This window comes from Pseudophryne corroboree, chromosome 1 (genome assembly GCF_028390025.1).
Source record: "Pseudophryne corroboree isolate aPseCor3 chromosome 1, aPseCor3.hap2, whole genome shotgun sequence".
Classification (NCBI taxonomy): domain Eukaryota; kingdom Metazoa; phylum Chordata; class Amphibia; order Anura; family Myobatrachidae; genus Pseudophryne; species Pseudophryne corroboree.
The window spans coordinates 736,113,289-736,139,186 of record NC_086444.1 but is presented as its reverse complement, the minus strand read 5'-3'; the positions used below and the strand labels follow the sequence as shown (position 1 = coordinate 736,139,186).

Here is a 25,898-nt window from a genome sequence, read left to right as displayed (position 1 = left end):
TGGTGTGACAGTGTGCTGTATGGTGCTTTCGTAACATTTTGAGTCTAATATTCAGCTTGCTCTTAATATCCTAACTGTTCTATTTCCGAATGTAATGCGTTTCTAAAACTATGTGGTGTTGTGCCGTATGTCGTGGCATTGTTCTGTATGGTGTCTACCTAAAGTTTTCTCTCTCCCATATGCAGCTTGCTTTTTCCTAATATCCTAATACAAAGGTCCTCAAACTTGCTTTTCAAGGCACCTTAATGGTCCAAGTTTTAAGTATATCCAGTTCTATAAGGTGCCTTCCATTATGGCATCATGTGATTTGTTGACTTCCTGTAGGGTGTTTTGCATTTGAAATGGTCCGTTTTATATTGTTTACAGACTTTACTTACTAGTATTGTTTCCACTTCTCACTAGGGCAGCTACTCTTTTGAATGTTGAGGTTTTTGGGTACCTGAAAGAAAATGGTGTGCTTCATCCATTAGCAAATTTGCAAGAGGAAGCAAATGTCTTCAAACACGAAGGACAGCTCTGTGGGTGACATTAAAAGCGAGCATCAGGATCCAGTGCTGCAAACTATTGTGTTTCCGAAGCTGCCGGACTAGATGTTTGTTGGCTTCAGTGCACAGGTAAATATCTTTTGTATTTGTTTTACATAACTATCTTCCTTTCATATCGTAATAGTTTGTATTGCTGGGTATAACATGTTCTGATGGCTGTATTGTGCCTTGCTGAAGTTGTCAGCCCATTTCCAGCTTGCTTTCATTTCAAATCCTAATAGTTTGCATTTCATAATATAATGCGTCTCTAAAACTATGCAGTGCTGTATGGTGCCTTTGTACCATTTTCAGTCCCATATCCAGCTTGCTTTTTCTTAATATCCTAATAGTTTGAATATCTGGTTTAAACCAGTATTCAGCATCCCTACAACCGTTAGACTTAATTGTCACTTGCGCCGGTAGGGTACGCTTGCCTTCACAGTTAGTATAGCATCATGTTGTGCCGTATGGTACCGTGCGGCATGACATTGTGCTATATGGTGCCTCCCTGACATTGTCAGCCCCATTTGCAGCTGGCTTTCCTTTAAAATCCTAATCGTTTCCATTTCAGATTGTAATGCGTCTCTAACTATGTGGCGTTGTGCCGTATGGTGCTTTCCAATCATTTTGAGTCGAATATCCAGCTTGCTCTTAATATCCTAACCGTTCCTATTTCAGAATGTAATGTGTTTCAAAAACTATGTTGTGCCTTATGGTGTAACATTGTGCTGTATGGTTTTTTTCCCTAACATTTTAAGTCAAATATCCAGGTTTGTCTTACTTAATATCCTAACCGTTTCAATTTCAGAATGTGTTGTGTTTCTAAAACTATGTGGTATTGTATTGTGTTGTATGGTGACATGCTGTGTGGTTTTTTCCCTAACATTTTGAGTCAACTATCCAGCTTGCTCCTAGCATCCTAACTGTTTGCTTTTCAGAATGTAATGGGTCGCTAAAACTATGTAACATTATGCTGTATTGTGCTTTCCTAACCTTTTAAATCAAATATCCAAGTTGCTCTTACTTTATATCACAACTGTTTGCTTTTCAGAATGTAATGGGTCTCTAAAACTATGTAACATTGTGCTGTATTGTGCTTTCCTAACCTTTTGAGTCAAATATCCAGGTTGCTCTTACTTAATATCCTAACAGTTTGCTTTTCAGAATGTATTGCATCTTTAAAACAATGTTGTGTAGTGCCTTATGGTGTGACATTGTACTGTATGGTTTTTTCCTAACATTTTGAATCAAATATCCAGGTTGCTCTTACTTAATATCCTAACAGTTTGCTTTTCAGAATGTATTGCATCTTTAAAACTATGTTGCGTGGTGCCTTATGGTGTGACTTTGTACTGTATGGTTTTTTTCCTAACATTTTAAGTCAAATATCCAGGTTTTTCTTACTTAATATCCTAACCGTTTCAATTTGAGAATGTGTTGTGTTTCTAAAACTATGTGGTATTGTATTGTGTTGTATGGTGTGCCATAATGCTGTATGGTTTTTTCCCCTAACATTTTGAGTCAACTATCCAGCTTGCTCCTAACATCCTAACTGTTTGCTTTTCAGAATGTAATGGGTCTCTAAAACTATGTAACATTGTGCTTTCCTAACCTTTTGAGTCAAATATCCAGGTTGCTCTTACTTTATATCCCAACTGTTTGCTTTTCAGAATGTAATGGGTCTATAAAACTATGTAACATTGTGCTGTATTGTGCTTTCCTAACATTTTCAATCAAATATCCAGGTTGCTCTTACTTTATATCCCATCTGTTTGCTTTTCAGAATGTAATGGGTCTCTAAAACTATGTAACATTGTGCTGTATGGTGCTTGCTTAACATTTTGAGTCAAATATCCAGCTTGCTCTTAATATCCTAACAGTTTGCTTTTCAGAATGTATTGCATCTTTAAAAATATGATGTGTAGTGCCTAATGGTGTGACATTGTACTGTATGGTTTTTTTCCTAACATTTTGAATCAAATATCCAGGTTGCTCTTACTTTATATCCCAACTGTTTGCTTTTCAGAATGTAATGGGTCTATAAAACTATGTAACATTGTGCTGTATGGTGCTTTCCTAATATTTTGAGTCAAATATCCAGGTTGCTCTTAATATCCTAACAGTTTGCTTTTCAGAATGTATTGCATCTTTAAAACTATGTTGCGTGGTGCCTTATGGTGTGACTTTGTACTGTATGGTTTTTTTCCTAACATTTTAAGTCAAATATCCAGGTTTTTTTTACTTAATATCCTAACCGTTTCAATTTGAGAATGTGTTGTGTTTCTAAAACTATGTGGTATTGTATTGTGTTGTATGGTGTGACATTATGCTGTATGGTTTTTTTCCCTAACATTTTGAGTCAACTATCCAGCTTGCTCCTAACATCCTAACTGTTTGCTTTTCAGAATGTAATGGGTCTCTAAAACTATGTAACATTGTGCTTTCCTAACCTTTTGAGTCAAATATCCAGGTTGCTCTTACTTAATATCCTAACAGTTTGCTTTTCAGAATGTATTGCATCTTTAAAACTATGTTGTGTAGTGCCTTATGGTGTGACATTGTACTGTATGGTTTTTTCCTAACATTTTGAATCAAATATCCAGGTTGCTCTTACTTTATATCCCAACTGTTTGCTTTTCAGAATGTAATGGGTCTCTAAACTATGTAACATTGTGCTGTATGGTGCTTGCTTAACATTATGAGTCAAATATCCAGCTTGCTCTTAATATCCTAACAGTTTGCTTTTCAGAATGTATTGCATCTTTAAAACTATGTTGCATTGTGCCTTTTGATGTAACATTGTGCTGTATAGGTTTTTCCTAACATTTTGAGTCAAATATCCAGCGTGCTCCTATCATCCTAACAGTTTGCTTTTCAGAATGTAATGAGTCTCTAAAACTATGTAACATTGTGCTATATGGTGCTTTCATAACTTTGAGTCAAATATCCAGGGTGCTCTTAATATCCTAACAGTTTATATTTCAAAATGTATTGTGTTTCTAAAACTGTGGTATTGTGTTGTATGGTTTTTTCCTAACATTTTGAGTCAAATATCCAGCTTGCTCCTAACATCCTAACTGTTTGCTTTTCAGAATGTAATGGGTCTCTAAAACTATGTAACATTGTGCTTACCTAACCTTTTGAGTCAAATATCCAGGTTGCTCTTAATATCCTAACAGTTTGCTTTTCAGAATGTATTGCATCTTTAAAACAATGTTGTGTAGTGCCTTATGGTGTGACATTGTACTGTGTGGTTTTTTCCTAACATTTTGAATCAAATATCCAGGTTGCTCTTACTTTATATCCCAACTGTTAGTTTTATAGACCCATTACATTCTGAAAAGCAATGTAACATTGTGCTGTATTGTGCTTTCCTAACATTTTGAGTCAAATATCCAGGTTGCTCTTAATATCCTAACAGTTTGCTTTTCAGAATGTAATGAGGCTCTAAAACTATGTAACATTGTGCTATATGGTGCTTTCATAACTTTGAGTCAAATATCCAGTGTGCTCTTAATATCCTAACAGTTTATATAATGCGTCTTAAAAACTGGCGGAGTGCCGTATGGTATGACATTGTGCTGTATGGTACTTTCCTAACATTTGAAGTCAATTATCCAGCTTGCTCTTAATATCCTAACAGTTTATATTTCAAAATGTATTGTGTTTCTAAAACTGTGGTATTGTGTTGTATGGTTTTTTCCTAACATTTTGAGTCAAATATCCAGCTTGCTCCTAACATCCTAACTGCTTTTCATAATGTAATGTGTTTCTAAAACTATGTGGTGTTGTGCCGTATGATGCTTTCCTAACATTGAGTCAAATATCCAGGTTGCTCTTAATATCCTAACCGTTTGCTTTTCAGAATGTATTGCGTCTTAAAACTATGTTGTGTTGTGCCTTTTGGTGTGACATTGTGCTGCATGGGTTTTTTTTCCCCCCAACATTGAGTCAATTATCCAACTTGCTCTTAATATCCTAACCATTTCAATTTCAGAATGTATTGTGTCTCTAAAACTGTGGTATTGTGTTGTATGGTGTGACAGTGTGCTGTATGGTGCTTTCGTAACATTTTGAGTCTAATATTCAGCTTGCTCTTAATGTTCTATTTCCGAATGTAATGTGTTTCTAAAACTATGTGGTGTTGTGCCGTATGTCGTGGCATTGTTCTGTATGGTGTCTACCTAAAGTTTTCTCTCTCCCATATGCAGCTTGCTTTTTCCTAATATCCTAATACAAAGGTCCTCAAACTTGCTTTTCAAGGCACCTTAATGGTCCAAGTTTTAAGTATATCCAGTTCTATAAGGTGCATTCCATTATGGCATCATGTGATTTGTTGACTTCCTTGTAGGGTGTTTTGCATTTGAAATGGTCCGTTTTATATTGTTTACAGACTTTACTTACTAGTATTGTTTCCACTTCTCACTAGGGCAGCTACTCTTTTGAATGTTGAGGTTTTTGGGTACCTGAAAGAAAATGGTGTGCTTCATCCATTAGCAAATTTTCAAGAGGAAGCAAATGTCTTCAAACACGAAGGACAGCTCTGTGGGTGACATTAAAAGCGAGCATCAGGATCCAGTGCTGCAAACTATTGTGTTTCCGAAGCTGCCGGACTAGATGTTTGTTGGCTTCAGTGCACAGGTAAATATCTTTTGTATTCGTTTTACATAACTATTCCTTTCATATCGTAATAGTTTGTATTGCTGGGTATAACATGTTCTGATGGCTGTATTGTGCCTTGCTGAAGTTGTCAGCCCATTTCCAGCTTGCTTTCATTTCAAATCCTAATAGTTTGCATTTCATAATATAATGCGTCTCTAAAACTATGCAGTGCTGTATGGTGCCTTTGTACCATTTTCAGTCCCATATCCAGCTTGCTTTTTCTTAATATCCTAATAGTTTGAATATCTGGGTTAAACCAGTATTCAGCATCCCTACAACCGTTAGACTTAATTGTCACTTGCGCCGTTAGGGTACGCTTGCCGGCACAGTTAGTATAGCATCATGTTGTGCCGTATGGTACCGTGTGGCATGACATTGTGCTATATGGTGCCTTCCTAACGTCCGTCCCATATCCAGCTTGCTTTTTCTTAATATCCTAATAGTTTGAATATCTGGGTTAAACCAGTATTCAGCATCCCTACAACCGTTAGACTTAATTGTCACTTGCGCCGGTAGGGTACGCTTGCCGGCACAGTTAGTATAGCATCATGTTGTGCCGTATGGTACCGTGCGGCATGACATTGTGCTATATGGTGCCTTCCTGACATTGTCAGCCCCATTTGCAGCTGGCTTTCCTTTAAAATCCTAATCGTTTCCATTTCAGATTGTAATGCGTCTCTAACTATGTGGCGTTGTGCCGTATGGTGCTTTCCAAACATTTTGAGTCGAATATCCAGCTTGCTCTTAATATCCTAACCGTTTCTATTTCAGAATGTAATGTGTTTCAAAAACTATGTTGTGCCTTATGGTGTAACATTGTGCTGTATGGTTTTTTCCCCTAACATTTTAAGTCAAATATCCAGGTTTGTCTTACTTAATATCCTAACCGTTTCAATTTCAGAATGTGTTGTGTTTCTAAAACTATGTGGTATTGTATTGTGTTGTATGGTGTGACAGGCTGTATGGTTTTTTCCCTAACATTTTGAGTCAACTATCCAGCTTGCTCCTAGCATCCTAACTGTTTGCTTTTCAGAATGTAATGGGTCTCTAAAACTATGTAACATTATGCTGTATTGTGCTTTCCTAACCTTTTGAATCAAATATCCAAGTTGCTCTTACTTTATATCCCAACTGTTTGCTTTTCAGAATGTAATGGGTCTCTAAAACTATGTAACATTGTGCTGTATTGTGCTTTCCTAACCTTTTGAGTCAAATATCCAGGTTGCTCTTACTTAATATCCTAACAGTTTGCTTTTCAGAATGTATTGCATCTTTAAAACAATGTTGTGTAGTGCCTTATGGTGTGACATTGTACTGTATGGTTTTTTCCTAACATTTTGAATCAAATATCCAGGTTGCTCTTACTTTATATCCCAACTGTTTGCTTTTCAGAATGTAATGGGTCTATAAAACTATGTAACATTGTGCTGTATTGTGCTTTCCTAACATTTTCAATCAAATATCCAGGTTGCTCTTAATTTATATCCCAACTGTTTGCTTTTCAGAATGTAATGGGTCTCTAAACTATGTAACATTGTGCTTTATTGTGCTTTCCTAACATTTTGAGTCAAATATCCAGGTTGCTCTTAATATCCTAACAGTTTGGTTTTCAGAATGTATTGCATCTTTAAAACTATGTTGTGTGGTGCCTTATGGTGTGACATTGTACTGTATGTTAGTTTCCTAACATTTTGAATCAAATATCCAGGTTGCTCTTACTTAATATCCTAACAGTTTGCTTTTCAGAATGTATTGCATCTTTAAAACTATGTTGTGTGGTGCCTTATGGTGTGACATTGTACTGTATGTTAGTTTCCTAACATTTTGAATCAAATATTCAGGTTGCTCTTACTTAATATCCTAACAGTTTGCTTTTCAGAATGTATTGCATCTTTAAAACTATGTTGCGTGGTGCCTTATGGTGTGACTTTGTACTGTATGGTTTTTTTCCTAACATTTTAAGTCAAATATCCAGGTTTTTCTTACTTAATATCCTAACCGTTTCAATTTGAGAATGTGTTGTGTTTCTAAAACTATGTGGTATTGTATTGTGTTGTATGGTGTGCCATAATGCTGTATGGTTTTTTCCCCTAACATTTTGAGTCAACTATCCAGCTTGCTCCTAACATCCTAACTGTTTGCTTTTCAGAATGTAATGGGTCTCTAAAACTATGTAACATTGTGCTTTCCTAACCTTTTGAGTCAAATATCCAGGTTGCTCTTACTTAATATTCTAACAGTTTGCTTTTCAGAATGTATTGCATCTTTAAAACTATGTTGTGTAGTGCCTTATGGTGTGACATTGTACTGTGTTATTTTCCTAACATTTTGAATCAAATATCCAGGTTGCTCTTACTTTATATCCCAATTGTTTGCTTTTCAGAATGTAATGGGTCTCTAAACTATGTAACATTGTGCTGTATGGTGCTTGCTTAACATTTTGAGTCAAATATCCAGCTTGCTCTTAATATCCTAACAGTTTGCTTTTCAGAATGTATTGCATCTTTAAAACTATGTTGCATTGTGCCTTTTGATGTACCATTGTGCTGTATGGGTTTTTCCTAACATTTTGAGTCAAATATCCAGCGTGCTCCTATCATCCTAACAGTTTGCTTTTCAGAATGTAATGGGTCTCTAAAACTATGTAACATTGTGCTGTATTGTGCTTTCCTAACCCTTTGAGTCAAATATCCAAGTTGCTCTTACTTTATATCCCAACTGTTTGCTTTTCAGAATGTAATGGGTCTATAAAACTACGTAACATTGTGCTGTATGGTGCTTTCCTAACATTTTGAGTCAAATATCCTGGTTGCTCTTAATATCCTAACAGTTTGCTTTTCAGAATGTAATGGGTCTCTAAAACTATGTAACATTGTGCTGTATTGTGCTTTCCTAACATTTTCAATCAAATATCCAGGTTGCTCTTACTTTATATCCCATCTGTTTGCTTTTCAGAATGTAATGGGTCTCTAAAACTATGTAACATTGTGCTGTATTGTGCTTTCCTAACATTTTGAATCAAATATCCAGGTTGCTCTTACTTTATATCCCAACTGTTTGCTTTTCAGAATGTAATGGGTCTCTAAACTATGTAACATTGTGCTGTATGGTGCTTGCTTAACATTTTGAGTCAAATATCCAGCTTGCTCTTAATATCCTAACAGTTTGCTTTTCAGAATGTATTGCATCTTTAAAAATATGATGTGTAGTGCCTAATGGTGTGACATTGTACTGTATGGTTTTTTTCCTAACATTTTGAATCAAATATCCAGGTTGCTCTTACTTTATATCCCAACTGTTTGCTTTTCAGAATGTAATGGGTCTATAAAACTATGTAACATTGTGCTGTATGCTGCTTTCCTAATATTTTGAGTCAAATATCCAGGTTGCTCTTAATATCCTAACAGTTTGCTTTTCAGAATGTATTGCATCTTTAAAACTATGTTGCGTGGTGCCTTATGGTGTGACTTTGTACTGTATGGTTTTTTTCCTAACATTTTAAGTCAAATATCCAGGTTTTTTTTACTTAATATCCTAACCGTTTCAATTTGAGAATGTGTTGTGTTTCTAAAACTATGTGGTATTGTATTGTGTTGTATGGTGTGACATTATGCTGTATGGTTTTTTTCCCTAACATTTTGAGTCAACTATCCAGCTTGCTCCTAACATCCTAACTGTTTGCTTTTCAGAATGTAATGGGTCTCTAAAACTATGTATCATTGTGCTTTCCTAACCTTTTGAGTCAAATATCCAGGTTGCTCTTACTTAATATCCTAACAGTTTGCTTTTCAGAATGTATTGCATCTTTAAAACTATGTTGTGTAGTGCCTTATGGTGTGACATTGTACTGTATGGTTTTTTCCTAACATTTTGAATCAAATATCCAGGTTGCTCTTACTTTATATCCCAACTGTTTGCTTTTCAGAATGTATTGCATCTTTAAAACTATGTTGTGTAGTGCCTTATGGTGTGACATTGTACTGTATGGTTTTTTCCTAACATTTTGAATCAAATATCCAGGTTGCTCTTACTTTATATCCCAACTGTTTGCTTTTCAGAATGTAATGGGTCTCTAAACTATGTAACATTGTGCTGTATGGTGCTTGCTTAACATTGAGTCAAATATCCAGCTTGCTCTTAATATCCTAACAGTTTGCTTTTCAGAATGTATTGCATCTTTAAAACTATGTTGCATTGTGCCTTTTGATGTAACATTGTGCTGTATGGGTTTTTCCTAACATTTTGAGTCAAATATCCAGCGTGCTCCTATCATCCTAACAGTTTGCTTTTCAGAATGTAATGAGTCTCTAAAACTATGTAACATTGTGCTGTATTGTGCTTTCCTAACCTTTTGAGTCAAATATCCAGGTTGCTCTTACTTAATATCCTAACAGTTTGCTTTTCAGAATGTATTGCATCTTTAAAACTATGTTGCGTGGTGCCTTATGGTGTGACTTTGTACTGTATGGTTTTTTTCCTAACATTTTAAGTCAAATATCCAGGTTTTTCTTACTTAATATCCTAACCGTTTCAATTTGAGAATGTGTTGTGTTTCTAAAACTATGTGGTATTGTATTGTGTTGTATGGTGTGACATTATGCTGTATGGTTTTTTTCCCTAACATTTTGAGTCAACTATCCAGCTTGCTCCTAACATCCTAACAGTTTGCTTTTCAGAATGTATTGCATCTTTAAAACTATGTTGTGTAGTGCCTTATGGTGTGACATTGTACTGTATGGTTTTTTCCTAACATTTTGAATCAAATATCCAGGTTGCTCTTACTTTATATCCCAACTGTTTGCTTTTCAGAATGTAATGGGTCTCTAAACTATGTAACATTGTGCTGTATGGTGCTTGCTTAACATTTTGAGTCAAATATCCAGCTTGCTCTTAATATCCTAACAGTTTGCTTTTCAGAATGTATTGCATCTTTAAAACTATGTTGCATTGTGCCTTTTGATGTACCATTGTGCTGTATGGGTTTTTCCTAACATTTTGAGTCAAATATCCAGCGTGCTCCTATCATCCTAACAGTTTGCTTTTCAGAATGTAATGGGTCTCTAAAACTATGTAACATTGTGCTGTATTGTGCTTTGCTAACCCTTTGAGTCAAATATCCAAGTTGCTCTTACTTTATATCCCAACTGTTTGCTTTTCAGAATGTAATGGGTCTATAAAACTATGTAACATTGTGCTGTATGGTGCTTTCCTAACATTTTGAGTCAAATATCCAGGTTGCTCTTAATATCCTAACAGTTTGCTTTTCAGAATATAATGGGTCTCTAAAACTATGTAACATTGTGCTGTATTGTGCTTTCCTAACATTTTGAGTCAAATATCCAGGTTGCTCTTAATATCCTAACCGTTTCTATTTCAGAATGTAATGTGTTTCAAAAACTATGTTGTGCCTTATGGTGTGGTGTTGTGCTGTATGGTTTTTTTCCCTAACATTTTAAGTCAAATATCCAGGTTGCTCTTACTTTATATCCCAACTGTTTGCTTTTCAGAATGTATTGCATCTTTAAAACAATGTTGTGTAGTGCCTTATGGTGTGACATTGTACTGTATGGTTTTTTCCTAACATTTTGAATCAAATATCCAGGTTGCTCTTACTTTATATCCCAACTGTTTGCTTTTCAGAATGTATTGCATCTTTAAAACTGTTGTGTAGTGCCTTATGGTGTGACATTGTACTGTATGGTTTTTTCCTAACATTTTGAATCAAATATCCAGGTTGCTCTTACTTTATATCCCAACTGTTTGCTTTTCAGAATGTAATGGGTCTCTAAACTATGTAACATTGTGCTGTATGGTGCTTGCTTAACATTTTGAGTCAAATATCCAGCTTGCTCTTAATATCCTAACCGTTTCTATTTCAGAATGTAATGTGTTTCAAAAACTATGTTGGTGTAACATTGTGCTGTATTGTTTTTTTCCCTAACATTTTAAGTCAAATATCCAGGTTTTTCTTACTTAATATCCTAACCGTTTCAATTTCAGAATGTGTTGTGTTTCTGAAACTATGTGGTATTGTATTGTGTTGTATGGTGTGACATTATGCTGTATGGTTTTTTTCCCTAACATTTTGAGTCAACTATCCAGCTTGCTCCTAGCATCCTAACTGTTTGCTTTTCAGAATGTAATGGGTCTCTAAAACTATGTAACATTGTGCTTTTCTAACATTTTGAGTCAAATATCCAGGTTGCTCTTAATATCCTAAGTTTGCTTTTCAGAATGTATTGCATCTTTAAAACTATGTTGTGTAGTGCCTTATGGTGTGACATTGTACTGTATGGTTTTTCCCTAACATTTTGAATCAAATATCCAGGTTGCTCTTACTTTATATCCCAACTGTTTGCTTTTCAGAATGTAATGGGTCTATAAAACTATGTAACATTGTGCTGTATGGTGCTTTCCTAACATTTTGAGTCAAATATCCAGGTTGCTCTTACTTAATATCCTAACAGTTTGCTTTTCAGAATGTATTGCATCTTTAAAACAATGTTGTGTTGTGCCTTTTGGTGTGACATTGTGCTGCATGGGTTTTTTTCCCCCCAACATTGAGTCAAATATCCAACTTGCTCTTAATATCCTAACCATTTCAATTTCAGAATGTATTGTGTTTCTAAAACTGTGGTATTGTGTTGTATGGTGTGACAGTGTGCTGTATGGTGCTTTCGTAACATTTTGAGTCTAATATTCAGCTTGCTCTTAATATCCTAACTGTTCTATTTCAGAATGTAATGTGTTTCTAAAACTATGTGGTGTTGTGCGGTATGGTGCTTTCCTAACATTGAGTCAAATATCCAGGTTGCTCTTAATATGATTGAGCAACTGCCAAATTTTGTCTGCTTGTGTGCAAGAGGCATTGAATGGGAGCAGCATTTGGAAGGCATGCTGTTCCTTGTAGTGCCAATGGGAGATCCTGTGGGTGGCTCCTGGGTAAGTTAGCTCTCTGTCTGGAAGTGTTTTAGTAAAAGCCTTTATCATGAGGCCTACTGTGACAAATTACATGGCCCTATGTGGGCACTGCTATTATGTAGGTTAGGACTGCTGTATCAGAGAAGCCGTGACGTGGCCAGCAGCTAAACATGTGTTTGCAAACATTTGTGACTAATTCTCTGAATTTTATTACCAGATAGGTTCAGGGATGGTTACAGGTAATTTTCAGTGTGCGGAAGGGAATTTAGGGGTGGAGATTTGCACCCCCCTCCTCTCTGTCTGTTGCTCTTAATATCCTAACAGTTTGCTTTTCAGAATGTATTGCATCTTTAAAACTATGTTGTGTGGTGCCTTCTGGTGTGACATTGTGCTGTATGGTTTTCTCCTTACATTTTGAGTCAAATATCAAGCTTGCTCTTTCTTAATATCCGAACAGTTTGCATTTTTTTTATGTAATGTGCCTCTAAAACTGTGGTGTTGTGCCGTATGTCGTGGCATTGTTCTGTATGGTGTCTACCTAAAGTTTTCTCTCCCATATGCAGCTTGCTTTTTCTTAATATCCTAATACAAAGGTCCTCAAACTTGCTTTTCAAGGCACCTTAATGGTACAAGTTTTAAGTATATCCAGTTCTATAAGGTGCCTTCCATTATGGCATCATGTGATTTGTTGACTTCCTGTAGGGTGTTTTGCATTTGAAATGGTCCGTTTTATATTGTTTATAGACTTTACTTACTAATATTGTTTCCAATTCTCACTAGGGCAGCTACTCTTTTGAATGTTGAGGTTTTTTGGTACCTGAAAGAAAATGGTGTGCTTCATCCATTAGCAAGTTTGCAAGAGGAAGCAAATGTCTTCAAACACGAAGGACAGCTCTGTGGGTGACATTAAAAGCGAGCATCAGGATCCAGTGCTGCAAACTATTGTGTTTCCGAAGCTGCCGGACTAGATGTTTGTTGGCTTCAGTGCACAGGTAAATATCTTTTGTATTCGTTTTACATAACTATCTTCCTTTCATATCGTAATAGTTTGTATTGCTGGGTATAACATGTTCTGATGGCTGTATTGTGCCTTGCTGAAGTTGTCAGCCCATTTCCAGCTTGCTTTCATTTCAAATCCTAATAGTTTGCATTTCATAATATAATGCGTCTCTAAAACTATGCAGTGCTGTATGGTGCCTTTGTACCATTTTCAGTCCCATATCCAGCTTGCTTTTTCTTAATATCCTAATAGTTTGAATATCTGGTTTAAACCAGTATTCAGCATCCCTACAACCGTTAGACTTAATTGTCACTTGCGCCGGTAGGGTACGCTTGCCGGCACAGTTAGTATAGCATCATGTTGTGCCGTATGGCACCGTGCGGCATGACATTGTGCTATATGGTGCCTTCCTGACATTGTCAGCCCCATTTGCAGCTGGCTTTCCTTTAAAATCCTAATCGTTTCCATTTCAGATTGTAATGCGTCTCTAACTATGTGGCGTTGTGCCGTATGGTGCTTTCCAAACATTTTGAGTCGGATATCCAGCTTGCTCTTAATATCCTAACCATTTCTATTTCAGAATGTAATGTGTTTCAAAAACTATGTTGTGTTGTGCCTTATGGTGTAACATTGTGCTGTATGGTTTTTTTTCCTAACATTTTAAGTCAAATATCCAGGTTTTTCTTACTTAATATCCTAACCGTTTCAATTTGAGAATGTGTTGTGTTTCTAAAACTATGTGGTATTGTGTTGTATGGTGTGACATTATGCTGTTTGGTTTTTTCCCTAACATTTTGAGTCAACTATCCAGCTTGCTCCTAGCATCCTGTTTGCTTTTCAGAATGTAATGGGTCTCTAAAACTATGTAACATTGTGCTGTATTGTGCTTTCCTAACCTTTTGAGTCAAATATCCAGGTTGCTCTTACTTAATATCCTAACAGTTTGCTTTTCAGAATGTATTGCATCTTTAAAACTATGTTGTGTGGTGCATTCTGGTGTGACATTGTACTGTATGGTTTTTTCCTAACATTTTGAGTCAAATATCCAGGTTGCTCTTAATATCCTAATAGTTTGCTTTTCATAATGTTTTGTATTTCTAAAACAATGTGATATTGTGTTGTATGGTGTGACATTATGCTGTATGGTGCTTTCCTAACATTTTGAGTCAAATATCCAGGTTGCTCTTACTTAATATCCTAACTGTTTACATTTCAGAATGTATTGTGTTTCTAAAACTATGTAATATTGTTTTTGTATGGTGTGACATTATGCTGTATGGTTTTTTTCCTAACATTTTGAGTCAAATATCCAGCTTGCTCTTAATATCCTAACAGTTTCAATTGCAGAATGTATTGTTTCTAAAACTATGTGGTATTGTGTTGTATGGTGTGACATTATGCTGTATGGTTTTTTTTCCTAACATTTTGAGTCAAATATCCAGCATGCTCCTAACATCCTAACTGCTTTTCATAATGTAATGTGTTTCTAAAACTATGTGATGTTGTGCCGTATGATGCTTTCCTAACATTGAATCAAATATCCAGGTTGCTCTTAATATCCTAACCGTTTGCTTTTCGTAGTGTATTGCGTCTTAAAACTATGTTGTGTTGTGCCTTTTGGTGTGACATTGTGCTGTATGGTTTCCCCCCCCCAACATTTTGAATGAAATTTCCAACTTGCTCTTAATATCCTAACCGTTTCAATTTCAGAATGTATTGTGTTTCTAAAACTGGTATTGTGTTGTATGGTGTGACAGTGTGCTGTATGGTGCTTTCGTAACATTTTGAGTCAAATATTCAGCTTGCTCTTAATATCTTAACTGTTCTATTTCAGAAGGTAATGTGTTTCTAATACTATGTGGTGTTGTGCCATATGGTGCTTTCCTAACATTGAGTCAAATATCCAGGTTGCTCTTAATATCCTAACAGTTTGCATTTCAGAATGTATTGCATCTTTAAAACTATGTTGCATTGTGCCTTATGGTGTGACATTGTGCTGTATGGTTTTCTCCTTACCTTTTGAGTCAAATATCAAGCTTGCTCTTAATATCCCAACAGTTTCAATTTCAGAATGTATTGTGTTTCTAAAACTATGTGGTATTGTGTTGTATGGTGTGACATTATGCTGTATGGGTTTTTTTCCTAACATTTTGAGTCAATTATCCAGGTTGCTCTTTATATCCTAACTGTTTGCTTTTCATAATGTAATGGGTCTCTAAACTATGTAACATTGTGTTGTATGGTGCTTTCTTAACATTTTGAGTCAAATATCCAGCTTGCTCTTAATATCCTAACAGTTTGCTTTTCAGAATGTATTGCGTCTTTAAAACTATGCAACATTGTGCTGTATGGGTTTTTCCTAACATTTTGAGTCAAATATCCAGCGTGCTCCTATCATCCTAACAGTTTGCTTTTCAGAATGTAATGAGTCTCTAAAACTATGTAACATTGTGCTGTATGGTGCTTTCATAACATTTTGAGTCAAATATCCAGGTTGCTCTTAATATCCTAACCGTTTGCTTTTCAGAATATAATGCGTCTTAAAAACTGGCAGAGTGCCGTATGTTATGACATTGTGTTGTATTGTACTTTCCTAACATTTTAAGTCAATTATCCAGCTTGCTCTTAATATCCTAACAGTTTCTATTTCAGAATGTATTGTGTTTCTAAAACTGTGGTATTGTGTTGTATGGTTTTTCCTAACATTTTGAGTCATATCCAGCTTGCTCCTAACATCCTAACTGCTTTTCATAATGTAATGTGTTTCTAAAACTATGTGGTGGTGTCGTATGATGCTTTCCTAACATTTTGAGTCAAATATCCAGGTTGCTCTTAATATCCTAACAGTTTACATTTCAAAATGTATTGTGTTTCTAAAACTATGTAATATTGTGTTGTATGGTGTTGACATTGTGCTGTATGTTTTTTTTTTCTCCGGCAGGGTCCTAAAGTTATCCACAGGATTACAATGGGATATGATGGAGCGACAGCGGATTGGCACCAAACGATCACAAGTTTCAGACCTCTCAGGATGCAACGGGCTCGTCCATATAACCCCTCCCACTGGCTTAGGCAAATCAGTTTTTTGTTTGGTACGGCAGGAGTCAGACCATGGTCACAGGGCTGCTGTGTTTGGCAGCGCTAAGCTTTTTTATTCTATTTTTATAGTCTTACTACACTGTTTTTGAGTGATCTTTCCTAACATCGTCTTACACGCATATTGGAAAGAGTCGCTCCAACAACTCTCCGCCGGGTCGCAAGAATGCTTACCCGCGGTACAAGTGCTGTCTAGATGGTCGTCTGTGTCAGATATACTAGCAGGTCCAGCAGACGTTTACCAGGCTATGTTCGGAGCACGGGGAGAAAGTAAGGCATGTGTTCCACTTAGAAGGGGAATACGGACACAGCCGCACTGTTTTGGGAGAGGAGACTACCAAACAGTAACTGGCGCGCTGCCACCACGGGTCCTCCAGCGCTAGGCCTGAAGGATATGAGGCACCAGGATTAGTTTGAGGCTGCGATCCCTAGGGTTGATGTCAGTGGTGGGGAGTCAGACACTCTCCTGGTTGCCCCTCCCCACAGTTCATGACCATTTTTCTCACTTCTATCTCAGACGCTACCACGAGGAGACTCGGTCGCAGCATAGACCGCTGCGTCTGTGTACACTAAGGTTACCGCTAGGAGATCGGGTCGCAGACGTGTGCATCTGCATGCACCATGCACTAGCGTTCACTGAGCGTCTGATTCCACTAAAAAGTTCACGGAGCAGCAGTGTACACTAGTAGCATCTGGATCCACTCAGCGTTTGCTAAAGTATTGATCGATCCTGGAAGTGGGGGTGAGTATCCCTGTATCCCACTCTACGGAGTACGGTTATACAGCACTAAATTTCTATCTACTTTTGTTAGTATGAATAGTTAACTGTAGTGCCTATTGCATATGAGTCTGTGTACATTACTGTGGTTTTCTTCGCAATGCGTCTGAATACGTTAAATAACTGTATAGAACAGAATTCAGTAAATGTACTCCTACATACTTGAAATGTGTTCGTAGTTGATAATATGCTCATATGACTAATATATAACATGTGACTGCTAGTGTGATGGCTGACTTTATATATGCGTGTCAGTTTCTTCTGAGCCTCAATGCTGGTGCTTGGGTTGGGGTCAGATTGATATCACTTTAATACAGTAAAGTGATTACAGTCACAGATTGTGTAGTATACTGTATAAAGCTGATTATCATGTCTAAGAGCGGCAAAGGTGACGAGGTTACAATAACAGTAACACCAACACTTATAACATGTTTATACTGCAAGCTGGGGTTATCAACTCAGCATCTGGCACGTGATGGGTTATGTGCAAACTGTTTTGCGTTTCGGCAGATTACAAGGCAGATCCCTGTTCAACGACAAATAGATCCACCTTGGGCTATGTTTGTACAAACCTTATCCAGTATAGCTGACAGGTTGGTCCCTACAGCTTCAACCTCAGGAATAGGGTACACTATTAACCCATACATGCAGCTCCCGTCTTATTATCCCCAACAGCATCTACAAATCAACAAGCTGATAAAGCAAAGGTAAATATATCATCAAATTCACAGGCTACACAGGATGATGCATCAGATGAGGATAGCTCCATTTACTGTACTTCACCATATGAAGAACATGTAGAAGGTTTCAGCTCAGAGGATATAGCTGAGTTAATTGGAGCAATGAAGGCTATTCTGTCTCTAGAGGATTCAGCAGAGCCAATAATAAAAACTAAAGCACCTGCATTTAAACGTCCCAAAACAGGGTTGAGTTTCCAGGGTCAGAAGAACTGACGGAAATTATGGAGGAAGCTTGGGCTACACTCAATAGGAAATATAGAATTCCAAAAAAATGGGATTCCTATTACCCTTTTCCAACTGGGGACTGTTTAAAAAGAGAAGTGCCTCCTAAGGTAGATACGCAAGTCCTACGATTAGTGCGAAAATCTATTTTGCCTTTACCATCAACATCATTAACTGGCTGGTGGATAACACGGCATGCCAGTAGCACAGCATTCACAACATGTCGGAGACCCAGCGACATTCTGCAGCCAGCCCAACAGATCATCGCAACAACGCTTCGGGTGATCTACAAGAAACTCTCAGAGCCAGCTGAACAACATGCTGGTCAACCACCACATCCGCCACCACAAGCCACACTGATGCCTCCTGCCCTTGCTCCACCACAATCCTGGTATGGACAGTCACAGCAGTACCAAGGATATACAGCAGTGTTTCCCAACCGCGGTCCTCAAGGCACACTAACAGTCCTGGTTTTAGTGATATCCAGGCTTGAACACAGGTGACTAAATTAGTACCTCAGTTATTTTGATTTAACCATCTGTGCTGAAGCCTGGATATCACTAAAAGCTGCACTGTTGGTGTGCCTTGAGGACCGCGGTTGGGAATGCCTGATATACATGGGTGTACCCCATTTACCAAATGTCTCCAACACCGGCCTCAACATCTACACCAGCACTACCAACAAGGCCAATACAACGCACTCAACAGCCGCCAAGGACACTGTCGCCATTTCAGGCGGAAGAGGATCAGGACAGCCCCCACACACGAAAGCGCAGGTGTATTATTTCAAATGTTATCTTTCCTGCTTCCCCTTTTCTCCCTCCCATTAGTTTTTTTTTCTTCTTTGTATTGTTTCAATTTTATGTGCCCCCCTCCTCCCCGGTCGGGTACTACGTCTAGACATACATGCGCGGGCATGTATGAGTGTGGCAACTGATGAAAGCTCCTTGTGGTTACATATATGATGGGCTAAAGAACTAATCTGATACTATTTTTTTTTTTTTTTTTAAACCCTTAGGTGAAAAGTTGTGTAAATTAAGCATTCTTTTTTGTATTGCTTGAGCATTCACTAGTATTTTTTTTTTTTAATTCTTCATAGGGATGGTTGACAAATAGGCATAGACAGCGTTGTTCATGTTGTGCTTACAAAGGTGAGCAGTGTTCGCAAAAACGCACTATAGCGCGTTTTTTACCCGGTATTGATGTTCAGGGACTCACTTTTCCAACATGTGTGAGTCCTCTGGGATGCGCTCCGCTGCAGCCAATCCCTAGCCTTGCAGATTGATTGGCGTGGCGGCCCGGCGGCAGGCTTTAAAAACAGGAGGTGGAGCCTTGCCAGTCAGGACATGACAGCGCAGCTCCGTGACATTGGTAACCCGCGGCTGGGGAGGGGGTTTGGCATCTGAGTGCTGCCAGTGGTCCGTGGCAGGGGAGAGGGGGGTCGGGTCGGGTGCACGGTAAGAGCTCGTTATAAGTGGCGTGGGGAGAGGGGGGCTGTCTGTTCCCGCGGTGGGGGCTGGTTCAGGGACGGCATTACAATGAGTCTCACTGACTCATTAAATGCCGCGACCAGCGCTGCGCCTGTTCGCCCGCCCACCGCCAGTGTCCCAGAGCCTGTGTATGAAGACGGCCACTGCACAGCCAGTCACTCGGGTCCTGTCTCCCGGCCAGTAAAAGGTCCGCTCTCCTTCTCCTCCCACTCAAATGCTGCCTGTGTCTTACTGTACCTATTTTACTAATCTAAACTCCCCCTCTATTGCTGCTGACATGGACACCGGGCTGGAAGGGCAGGACTGGGGCCGCTCTCACAGCCCTTGCCTACTTCTATTACACCCCTGTCCTGACCGTCCCCGGCACCAAACGTCCGTCGGAGGAATGTGCAGAGGCACTGGCAGCCGTGTCCATGCACAGTAGCAGCCCTAGATTATATACACCACTGACAAGCAATGCTACAGTAGTACAAGCCCCTCTCTCAATCACTCCCTTTCCTCTGCCTCCATCTATTCCCTCTCTCTCGGTCTTCCCCCCCCCCCCCCCCTCTTTCCATCTCCCCCCTTTCTCTGTCCAATCTCCCCCCCCCTTTCTCTCTCGCTCTCAGTTTCGTTCCCTCTCCCTCTCTCGTTCCCTCTCTCTGTCCGTCTCCTCGTTCTCTCTGTCCGTCTCCTCGTTCTCTCTGTCCGTCTCCTCGTTCTCTCTGTCCGTCTCCTCGTTCTCTCTGTCCGTCTCCTCGTTCTCTCTGTCCGTCTCCTCGTTCTCTCTGTCCGTCTCCTCGTTCTCTCTGTCCGTCTCCTCGTTCTCTCTGTCCGTCTCCTCGTTCTCTCTGTCCGTCTCCTCGTTCTCTCTCTGTCCGTCTCCTCGTTCTCTCTGTCCGTCTCCTCGTTCTCTCTCTGTCCGTCTCCTCGTTCTCTCTCTCTGTCCGTCTCCTCGTTCTCTCTCTCTGTCAGTCTCCTCGTTCTCTCTCTCTGTCCGTCTCCTCGTTCTCTCTCTCTGTCAGTCTCCTCGTTCTCTCTCTCTGTCAGTCTCCTCGTTCTCTCTCTCTGTCCGTCTCCTCGTTCTCCCTCTCTGTCCGTCTCCTCGTTCTCCCTCTCTGTCCGTCTCCTCGTTCTCCCTCTCTGTCCGTCTCCTCGTTCTCTCTCTCTGTCCGTCTCCTCGTTCTCTCTCTGTCTCCTCGTTCTCTCTCTGTCTCCTCGTTCTCTCTCTCTGTCTCCTCGTTCTCTCTCTGTCCGTCTCCTCGTTCTCTCTCTGTCCGTCTCCTCGTTCTCTCTCTCTGTCCGTCTCCTCGTTCTCTCTCTCTCTCTGTCCGTCTCCTCGTTCTCTCTCTCTGTCCGTCTCCTCGTTCTCTCTCTGTCCGTCTCCTCGTTCTCTCTCTCTCTCTGTCCGTCTCCTCGTTCTCTCTCTCTCTCTGTCCGTCTCCTCGTTCTCTCTCTCTCTGTCCGTCTCCTCGTTCTCTCTCTCTCTCTCTGTCCGTCTCCTCGTTCTCTCTCTCTCTCTCTCCTCGTTCTCTCTCTCTCTCTCTCTCTCTGTCCGTCTCCTCGTTCCCTCTCTCTCTGTCCGTCTCCTCGTTCCCTCTCTCTCTCTCTGTCCGTCTCCTCGTTCCCTCTCTCTCTCTCTCTCTCTGTCCGTCTCCTCGTTCCCTCTCTCTCTCTCTGTCCGTCTCCTCGTTCCCTCTCTCTCTCTGTCCGTCTCCTCGTTCCCTCTCTCTCTCTCTGTCCGTCTCCTCGTTCCCTCTCTCTCTCTCTGTCCGTCTCCTCGTTCCCTCTCTCTGTCCGTCTCCTCGTTTCCTCTCTCTCTCTCTCTCTCTTTGTCCGTCTCCTCGTTCCCTCTCTCTCTCTCTCTCTCTCCTCGTTCCCTCTCTGTCTCTCTCTCTCTCTCCTCGTTCCCTCTCTGTCTCCCCACCTTTCTCTGTCTGTACCGCCCCCACTCTGTCCCTCTCTTCCCCTGTCAACCCGCTCTCAGTCAGTTTCTCTCTTCCCCCTACACCCACCTCACTCTCTTCCCACTACACCCACCTCACTCTCTTCCCACTAAACCCAGTGATCACAAAATATGCGCTATAGCGCGTTTTACGCACTACAAGCAGAGAGGTCTCTAAGTGACCAGTGCGTCTCTGCTAATAATACTGTTTCAGTGCCTCTCTTGCCATCAAATCACCACCGGTAGCTTCTCCCCTTTCAATCGCGCTGCCCGCAGCTTCTCCCCGTCCAAAGTGTATAACGTGCTCTGCCTGGCTCAGTGTGTGTATAGGTGATTCTACCTGGCGCAATGTATATAACGTGTTCTGCCTGGCGCAATGTATATAACGTGCTCTGCCTGGCGCAATGTATATAACGTGCTCTGCCTGGCGCAATGTGTATAACGTGCTCTGCTTGGCTCAGTGTGTATAGCTGGTTCTACCTGGCGCAAAATGTATAATGTGCTCTGCCTGGCGCAAAGTGTATAATGTGCTCTGCCTGGCACAATGTGTATAGGTGGTTCTGCTTGGTGCAATGTGTATAATGTGCTCTACCTGGTGCAATGTGTATAATGTGCTCTGCCTGGCGCAAAGTGTATAACGTGCTCTGCCTGGCGCAAAGTGTATAACGTGCTCTGCCTGGCGCAGAGTGTATAACGTGCTCTGCCTGGCGCAGAGTGTATAACGGGCTCTGCCTGGCGCAGAGTGTATAACGGGCTCTGCCTGGCGCAGAGTGTATAACGTGCTCTGCCTGGCGCAGAGTGTATAACGTGCTCTGCCTGGCGCGGAGTGTGTAACGTGCTCTGCCTGGCGCGGAGTGTGTAACGTGCTCTGCCTGGCGCGGAGTGTGTAACGTGCTCTGCCTGGCGCGGAGTGTGTAACGTGCTCTGCCTGGCGCGGAGTGTGTAACGTGCTCTGCCTGGCGCGGAGTGTGTAACGTGCTCTGCCTGGCGCAGAGTGTGTAACGTGCTCTGCCTGGCGCAGAGTGTGTAACGTGCTCTGCCTGGCGCAGAGTGTGTAACGTGCTCTGCCTGGCGCAGAGTGTGTAACGTGCTCTGCCTGGCGCAGAGTGTGTAACGTGCTCTGCCTGGCGCAGAGTGTGTAACGTGCTCTGCCTGGCGCAGAGTGTGTAACGTGCTCTGCCTGGCGCAGAGTGTGTAACGTGCTCTGCCTGGCGCAGAGTGTGTAACGTGCTCTGCCTGGCGCAGAGTGTGTAACGTGCTCTGCCTGGCGCAGAGTGTGTAACGTGCTCTGCCTGGCGCAGAGTGTGTAACGTGCTCTGCCTGGCGCAGAGTGTGTAACGTGCTCTGCCTGGCGCAGAGTGTGTAACGTGCTCTGCCTGGCGCAGAGTGTGTAACGTGCTCTGCCTGGCGCAGAGTGTGTAACGTGCTCTGCCTGGCGCAGAGTGTGCAACGTGCTCTGCCTGGCGCAGAGTGTGCAACGTGCTCTGTCTGGCGCAGAGTGTGCAACGTGCTCTGTCTGGCGCAGAGTGTGCAACGTGCTCTGTCTGGCGCAGAGTGTGCAACGTGCTCTGTCTGGCGCAGAGTGTGCAACGTGCTCTGTCTGGCGCAGAGTGTGCAACGTGCTCTGTCTGGCGCAGAGTGTGCAACGTGCTCTGTCTGGCGCAGAGTGTGCAACGTGCTCTGTCTGGCGCAGAGTGTGCAACGTGCTCTGTCTGGCGCAGAGTGTGCAACGTGCTCTGTCTGGCGCAGAGTGTGCAACGTGCTCTGTCTGGCGCAGAGTGTGCAACGTGCTCTGTCTGGCGCAGAGTGTGCAACGTGCTCTGTCTGGCGCAGAGTGTGCAACGTGCTCTGTCTGGCGCAGAGTGTGCAACGTGCTCTGTCTGGCGCAGAGTGTGCAACGTGCTCTGTCTGGCGCAGAGTGTGCAACGTGCTCTGTCTGGCGCAGAGTGTGCAACGTGCTCTGTCTGGCGCAGAGTGTGCAACGTGCTCTGTCTGGCGCAGAGTGTGCAACGTGCTCTGTCTGGCGCAGAGTGTGCAACGTGCTCTGTCTGGCGCAGAGTGTGCAACGTGCTCTGTCTGGCGCAGAGTGTGCAACGTGCTCTGTCTGGCGCAGAGTGTGCAACGTGCTCTGTCTGGCGCAGAGTGTGCAACGTGCTCTGTCTGGCGCAGAGTGTATAAGCGGCACTATGTGGCCAAGCCCCTTCCCCACAAAGCCAGACCCCTAAGTTTTTGTTGCGCGCCTTCGGCGCACACTATCCATGCTTTGGAGTATGGGAGGGGGAGCACCAATTCACTTTCTGCCAAAAGGGCACCAAAATGTCTAGTTACAGCTCTGGTGCAGGGTGTCCTGTATGCTACACAGCCCAGCAGCATCGTCACCCCATCCTCCCCCTTGCAACACTTTTGTTGTGTCCAAATCAAGTCCGTGTTTTTATATTTAAATCATTAATAAAAACCTTCATTCCGATGGGACCCAGAAAAGGACAGTTAGGACCCCAATTTTTAAAAGTGAGGGGTCCCTGGGACCCACTTTTTTTTCGGTTCAGCGCGATCACTGGGTGAGTAATGCCATGTTTCACTATACACACACTTACACAAACCTTGTCCTACCTGCATTTGAGGAACCACACAGTCCAGCAATATGTTTTGGCTGGGCTGCGTGGTTCCACAGGTGCAGGCATGGCAAAGTGCAGACAACCGACACCACGACTCTTCCACTTTGGACTGCCTGCCCTTGGGGAACCACACAGTCCAGTAAAACCCATTGCTGGACTGTGTGGTTCCACAAATGTTCTTGGAAATGGAATGTGAATGTGACATCATTACAGTGCCCTTTACTTAAGTCTGATTTTCTAATTTTTTTATTTTCAGATAACTACACAAGAACAAGGAATGTATGAAGAACAAACACTTCATTTTTGTTTTATTACAATTTATTTTTTCGGAACAATACAAAACACAACGGTTTAATTTTCTTCAATAAAATTTTAAATTTAGACGTTTCATGTTTTTTCCTTAAAATATAGTAAATGTGATTTACAATAGGGCATTTAAGGGTTGCGGTGGTATTGAAGGTCTTGAGGTAGGCCGTGATGGTAGAGGGGGTACTTTAGCATCACTTTACACCGGAAATCATACTTTGGGCTTGGGAGGGCTACTCTGTAAGACCCGTGGAAGAGAAAAAGGATTAAGTTCAAGGTATTTGAAAGCGTGTCATCCCTCCTGGAAAAGAACAACAGGTACCAGCAACATTGCACAAACACACAGGTTACACCAACAAGAGGGAGGTTGGGCCAGTACATCTCACCTGAAGGGTTTCTCTGTAACATGGCGGTGGGGGAGTTCCACATCACAAGTAGGCCATCCATGGTAGAGGGGGGTAAACTGGCACATGAACAATGACAACCCATCTACAGGATGCAACTTGTGGATAAAACTGTCAACAGGACAACTCTGGAATAAAAAGAAAAAAATACACATTAATTTTACTAAATATGACACTGATTTTACATGAAAATACAAATATTACATGTATACTCACAGGCTGAGGAAAAATAAGTCTGGATCAAATTTCTTCTAGCTTCATCTCCTTTGTCCATACACACAGGTGGAGCAGAAGAATGGTTCCCATTGCAGAAAGCCCTGCAACGATTAGTCACCGGCGAACGGTTTGCAACACAAATGTTGTGTAGAATACAACATGCATTTAATATGCTGCAAATCTTTGCCAGTGAGTATAAAAGAGCACCACCAGAAGAGTCTAAACTTCGAAACCGGCTTTTAAGTACCACCGAAGGCACGCTCAATTACTCCCCACGATGTAATGCGTGTCTCTTGGTACCGTTCTAGGGCTTCACCGACAGGATTAGACAATGGGGTCAAGAACCAAGGTTTGTTGGGATCACCCGCATCGCCTATGGGAAAAAGAAAAATCGTGGGTAATATTAAAAACAATTAATCTAAAAAAAAAAAAAACTTGCCTAACAGCCAGCCATCCGGCATTTTTCCTGTCTAAAAATCCTGAAACAGTGATGCCTGGCTTAGGATGAAGGAGTCATGAGATGACCCAGGAAATCCCACAAAAAGGTTGGTAAACTTCATATCTGCATCCCAGACCGCCTGAATATTCATGGAATGGAAGCGTTTTTGGTTCCGAAAACATTCTTCCGTATTCCGTGGCGGCCTGATTTGCACATGAGTACAGTCGATCGCGCCCAGAATGTTGGGAAATTTAAATTAGTTGTAAAAGCCTAATTTGATCTCTCGCCTTCCGCTGTCCGTATCTGGAAATCTGATAAACTGGGTCGTTAATTTGCGGAACGCCTTAATGACCTGGGTTATACAGCGCGACAGTGTCTGCTATGAAAAACGCAAGTTTGATACAAAGTAGGCTGGAATGTGCCTGACGCCAAAAAATGTAACGTAGCCAGCAGTTTCTGTTAACAACGGACTGCGTGATTGGTCCATGCCCCTTGCTCCAACAGATCATACAGCGAATATATTTCACAAGCCAATAAGTGATTTTGTATCACCTCGAACTC

At 41.2% G+C, this 25,898-nt stretch overlaps 1 long non-coding RNA gene across 14 annotated transcripts in view; it reads left to right on the top strand.

Annotated features, from left to right (window-relative positions):
• Window positions 1-24,353, top strand: part of LOC134909391 (uncharacterized) — an 88,805-nt gene extending 64,452 nt beyond the window's left edge. For 10 of the 14 annotated variants that reach the window (XR_010175913.1, XR_010175916.1, XR_010175914.1 and 7 more), the window contains exons 11-15: window positions 403-614; window positions 4,954-5,165; window positions 12,888-13,099; window positions 16,049-16,945; window positions 24,229-24,353. This is a non-coding gene — a long non-coding RNA (uncharacterized LOC134909391). The remainder of the gene's footprint in view (window positions 1-402; window positions 615-4,953; window positions 5,166-12,887; window positions 13,100-16,048; window positions 16,946-24,228) is intronic. The other 4 variants (XR_010175917.1, XR_010175924.1, XR_010175911.1 and 1 more) reach the window with 4 other exon arrangements.
• Window positions 24,354-25,898: the final 1,545 nt, after the last annotated feature.